This window comes from Oryx dammah, unplaced genomic scaffold (genome assembly GCF_014754425.2).
Source record: "Oryx dammah isolate SB20612 unplaced genomic scaffold, SCBI_Odam_1.1 HiC_scaffold_2, whole genome shotgun sequence".
In the NCBI taxonomy this organism is placed as follows: Eukaryota; Metazoa; Chordata; class Mammalia; order Artiodactyla; family Bovidae; genus Oryx; species Oryx dammah.
Genome location: NW_024070186.1, coordinates 76244097 through 76250239, shown reverse-complemented (window position 1 = coordinate 76250239; position 6143 = coordinate 76244097).

The following is a 6143-nucleotide window of genomic DNA, read 5'->3' as shown; positions in this document are numbered from 1 at the left end:
CTATTCCTCCAGGGATCTTCCCCATCCAGGATCGAACCTGCATTGCAGGAAGATTCTTTACTGGTGAGCCACTACGAACGTCCCACAAAGACCGTACTTCTGCATTTATCCTCTGGGAGGCAGCAGTTCCCCATATAGGAGGAAAGAAACTGGGGGCAGGTGAGGGCCACTTGTGCTCTTCAATTTGTTTCTCGTTTTTCCTGGCCATGAGGGAACACCTGCTTCTTGCTGGGGCTGAACTCTCACAAAGAATCCTCACTCACTCGAATAAGATTTAAGCTGAATCACCTTTCAAATTTAGAACCACTTGTTCAGAAAGTACAGACTACTGTGAGTCAGCTACTCAGATGAGTCTCCACCTATTTTATGGCTCTACCTTTTGTAGCATCTCTAGAGTAACAGCAACAACAAATACCATACTTACTGAATATTCTTACCCGCTGCAGTTTCTCAGCAGTGTATCATTATTAAAAAGTCGTTCATATATTTATCACAGTTGTGAATGAATTTATGAAAATCAAATCTATGGGCATAAAAAGTGGTCATGATATATATTGAGTAAAAAATAGAGATTATATGTTATATTTACAAGACAGTTTCCTTTTTGGAATACCCATACCTTCAGGTAGTTGGAGAAAATATTTCTGAAAAGTCATAACCAAAATTTCAATAGTAGTTTCCTTTGGCTGATGAGATTGAAAGCAAAGTGTTAGTCACTTAGTCGTGTCTGACTCTGCCACCCCATGAACTGTAGCCTGCCAGGCTCCCCTGTCCATGAAATTCTCCAGGCAAGAATACTGGAGTGGGTTGCCATTCCCTTCTCCAAGGAATCTCCCTGATCCGAGGATCAAAACCGGGTTTCCTGCATTGCAGGCAGATTCTGTATCATCTGAGTCACTAGAGGAAGTCTGATGCGATGACAGGAGTTTTTATTTCTTGCTTTACCTTATTCTGTATTTTCTACATTTTCCACACTAAACATTAAAGTATGTACTATAAAATAGTATATAAAAAGAAATAATACAGATGTCAGGAAACTTAGAGAAAAATTAATAGTGAATTTCAACACTTATATGAATATTTGCATGTGAATAGCCTCCATCTTAGTCCTATATTTTCCTGTCTTATGTTCTGGTTTTTATTGATTAATATTTACCTAGAACTAGCACATAGGACTGCCATAAAGTTGTTTAGGGCTTCCCTGATGACTCAACCGGTAGAAAATCTGCCTACAATTCAGGAGACACAGGAGACAATCCCTGGGTCAGGAGGATTCCCTGGAGAAGGAAAGGGCAACTCTCTCCAGTACTGTTGCCTGAAAAATCCCATGAACAGAGGAGCCTGGTGGGCTATAGTTTATGGGGTTGCAAAGAATTGATACGACACAGCACAAAACAAAAGTTGTTTTGAGGTGAATAAGATTTTGGAATGAGGGTAGTAGATGTTCAAAACAGAGATGAAATGCGGGAGAGAGGTATCTGCTCATTATTAGTCTTTCAGGGCAACTGAGCAAATGTCACGGCCTATCTCTTTCTCCTCTTGGTCCATAGGTACTAGATTGCCTCATTACAGAATTCTAGAATCTTGGAGGACAGTGAGCCATCCATGTCATTCTGCCCTGCCCACCTAGCCAGCTCAGAGACCCTCCCCAGAATACCTCTAACTTCTGACCTCTTCTTCAAAACCTCTGGAAATGTGGAGCTCAGTACTTTAGCCTGAAATACTCTTTCCCTTGGTCTGCCTGGGACACTTCTATGCATCATTCAATATTCAAATCAGGTGTGCAGTTTCTGTGAGACCCAGTCATTGGTCTTCTAAGTGTGGATTCTGAGGGCAGAAAGACAGTTCAATCCTGCCTCGCCTTCTAACACTTGCTATGTGATTTTAGCCATCTTATTTCACCCCTCTGAGGTTTTCTTACTTGTAAAATGGGGTTCACAGATTGAAAATGCCTATGGGCTCTTCAGATGTGTCCAGAACATAGCAAGCAAGTAATAAATGGCAACTTGGTTTCAATCCTGACCTGCAGATTAAAATAACCTGCAAAGCTTTTAAAACATGATTTAATAGGTCTGGGATGATGCTCTAACAGAGTTTGTATTTCCGATAGTTGCCAAAGCCTGCCAGGTGGGGAACTGTTACACCAGCAGTTCTGAAAGTCTGTTACCTGAACCGGAAGCACCAGCGTCTCCTGGGAACCTGTTAGAAACTCAAATTCCTGGGCCCCACCACACACCCACCTTGTTAGAAACTCAGGTTTTAACAAGCCTTCCAGGAGAGTCTGATACATGCTAACGTTTATCAACCATTGCACTAGTTGGAAGCAGAACCACTGTGAGAACCACAGTATGAGGAATTTATCTTAGAAATTAGACTTTACACCATTGTGGGAGGGGCTAGGGAAGTAAGAGCCAGGGAAAGGGCAAGAACTGTTTGTCTTGTTCAATGTGTATGTCTTTTTAGGACTTAATGTTGTGCCATACACAAGTTTAGTTTACTTCAATTCAGGAAATGTTGACTGAACACTAAATTTCTTTATGGCAATGTGCCTGGGCCCTGGCAATACAATGCTGTGAGGCATCTCAGGTTGCTTACAGCCTCTCAGACTCAACTCTTCCTTCCTGCTCTCACTGCCCCTTAAGCACACCTCTACCTACTGCTGTAATCTTTATGCTGATCTATATACACTTTTTTAAAGTTATAATTTACATTTATTTGATAATTATGGGTGTGACAAAAATTGTATACTTTTCATATGTTTATTGACCTTTAAATTTTTTATTTATTGTAATTGGAGGCTAATTACTTTACAGTATTGTGGTGGTTTTTCCAATACATTGACATGAATCACCCACGCATGTACATGTGTCCCTCCATCCTGAATCTGCCTCCCACCTCCCTCCCCACCCCATCCCTCTGGGTTGTTCCAGAGAACCAGCTTTGAGTACCCTGCTTCATGCATCGAACTTGCACTGGTCATCTATTTTACATATGGTAACTATATATACACTTTTATATGTCTATGTCCACCACTAAATTGATCTTCTTAGGGCAGGAACAAACTTTACCTAGTTCCTAGGAGATGCTTAAAGGCAGTTGTATTCTTGGGCCTGGCTCTGTGTTCCAAAGCCATGGGTTGTGTTCTCCTAGTGAAAAAAGATAGGAGGGAAAAGCCTGGTGTATGAATCAAGGTTTGATCAGGAAAGCGGAACCACTGAGAAGATTACAGTACAAAGAATTTACCTTAGAAATCAGACTTTACACCATGGTGGGAGGGGCTAGGGAAGTAAGATCCAGGGAAAAGGAGTTGAAAGGTTACAAATCAGCCCTCCTCAGGCACTTGTACTTAAAAAAAATAATAAGACCTATCTTATATTGGAGCATAGTTGATTAACAACGTTGTGTTAATTTCAGGTGTATAGCAAAGTGATTCAGTTATACATATATATGTACCTATTTTAAAACTTCTTTTCCAACTTTGATTATTACAGAATATTGAGCAGAGTTCCTTGTTCTATACAGAGGCATTGGTGCTTTTAGAAACCAGAACTTTTAGGGAAATCTGGACAAACATATTCTGCTGCCAGAGGGACAGTGAAGGAGAATTGGTGAAGACATCTGTGGAAGGTTGTGGTCCTGGTGGGACTCGTGTGGCTGGAGGTCCACGTGGCTGGTATTGCCGTGGCGGGGGTGGGGTGGGGGGTCACATTCAAAGCAGGGAAGATGAGACCAGCAGGAGTGAGCAGCATCTCTGCATCTTACCCCACAACTTTTGGGAGTCGCAGCACTGCTTCATTTCATTTTCTCAATCACAAATGATTTTCTCCTCTGAACAACTCTAGCCTAGAGCCACATAGCAAAGGGTTTTTTTTCTTTTAATAATTCCTATTTAGCCCAGTTGACACAGTACTAAGTCACTCAGTTGGCAAATATTACTCAACTAAAAAACTTGTATTAATGGTCTCTCCAGGAGCTAGTGTTTCATCCATTGTTAAATTGCCGTGATAGAATAGTGTTATTTCCAGACACAATAGAGTACCATCTCCAAACGTCATGTAGTTAAGATAAAAGGCAGGAGAGCTGTTATAACAAAGGTCTGTTGCTAGTTTCGGGTTTCTAGATCAGTAGTAGAAGTTAAGGTTATTTTCAGAGAATGATCTCTTTATGTTCTTTTTGATATAAGGAGTCACGTCATTGCAGGTTCTCATATGTTTTCTACAGGCTTAGTCCATAAAACTAAGCTATCTAATGCTACCTCCCCATTTATATGACAGGTCCCACACGGATTATTTCAATCTGTTAGGTAGTTAGAATAGGAAACCGAGTCCAAAATGGCAGTGGCTAAAAGACAAGGAAGGGAAAAGCCCGTGAAAATAGAACAAAGGAAGGTCAAAGAAAGGTCCAAGGACCTGAGTGAGGACCTCAGGTAGAACAAACAGCACTCCTGGCTAGCCCAGTATACACAGGGCAGGCCCAGGGGGAGGAAAAAAAACAAATAAAAAGAGGAGCCAAAGCACACACGCACGCTCTCTCTCTCTCTCCCTCCCCCTCCCCACCTCCACCCCCACTGCACACTGGCGTGCTCCTCCACTCTCTTCTCTTTGAGTCTTTGAGTCGGCATGCCCTCAGCCTTGAGAATGGATTCTCTTGCTATTTTCTAAATAAAATAGAGCTGTAACACTGATTTGTCTAAGAGCTATAACACGGTCTGTCCAAGACCCGAGAGCTGTGACCCGCTGAGGGCTTTAATGTCCGTCGCTCCAAATCTTTATTGTGATGAGAAAGAACCGAGGAGCATATACTCGCCTGACAAATCTAAACTCCCACTTGGTAGCACAGGGAACTATACTCAATATCTCTTAATAACCTATAATGGAAAAGAATCTTAAAAAGAATACATCTGCCTATCTATCTATCTATATGTATACACATAGGTATACACACATATGGGCTTCCCAGCTGGTGCTAGTGGTAATGAACCTGCCTGCTAATGCAGATGTAAGAAATGCAGGTTCGATCCCTGAGTTGGGAAGATCCCCTGGAGGAGGGCATGGTAACCCACTCCAGTCTTCTTGCCTGGAGAATTCCATGGACAGAGGAAACTGGTGGGCTACAGTCATAGGGCTGCAAAGAGTCAGACGTGACTGGAGTGACTTTGCACTCATATATATATATGTCAATCATTTGCTATACAGTTGAAAGTAATACAACATGTTAGGTCAACTATATTTCAATAAAACTTTTTTTTAAGAAGCATCTCAAAAAAAAGAACCATCTCACTTGGGCTTCATTTTCTCTCTCCACTTTGGTCCTTCCACCTCTTCAACATCTTCCCATCACATTAGTCAAGTTCACTGCTCCCCAAAGATGCTGCTTGGATGAAATATCTGTTCCCTATGCTTTGTCTTGGTTTCCCAAAGGGATTGTAAGCTCTTCAAGGGAAAGCATTCATGTCTTTTGAAATTTATTTCTCTTCTTTTTGCTTTGAGGCTCCCATAGGCTGAACGTGAAGTGAAGTGAAGTGAAAGTCACTCAGTCGAGTCCAGCTCTTTGCGACACAATGGACTTCTTCATGGAATTTTCCAGGCCAGAATACTAGAATGGGTAGCCTTTCCCTACTCCAGGGGATCTTCCCAACCCAGGGATCGAATCCAGGTCTCCTGCATTGCAGACGGATGCTTTACTGGCTGAGCCACAAGGGAAGTAAAAGAATACCAGAGTGGGTAGCCTATCCCTTCTCCAGCAGCTCTTCCTGACCCAGGAATCGAACTGGGGTCTCCTGCATTACAGGCAGATTCTTTACCGACTGAGGTATCAGGGAGGCATATAGGCTGAATATGTGAACCCAACTCGACTAAAGATGAGCAGAAGCACCAGTCACCACACACATGCTCCGAGCACTCAGGACACCTCAAACGTGTGATGAGCTGCCAAGTATTCAAACTGAGACTGGCAAAAAAGACACACCCACTTCTGCGGTCTTGTTGATGGCATCTTCATCTTACTCTGTAATTCCTTAAAAAGATTGCACAAGTTTCTTTTTGTTGACTGCCTCTTCAGTCTGGACAGTACAATGGAGGGGAATGTCTTAAATAAAAACTCAACATTTAAGATACAGTAAAAATATTTCTTTTTCTCAGGAC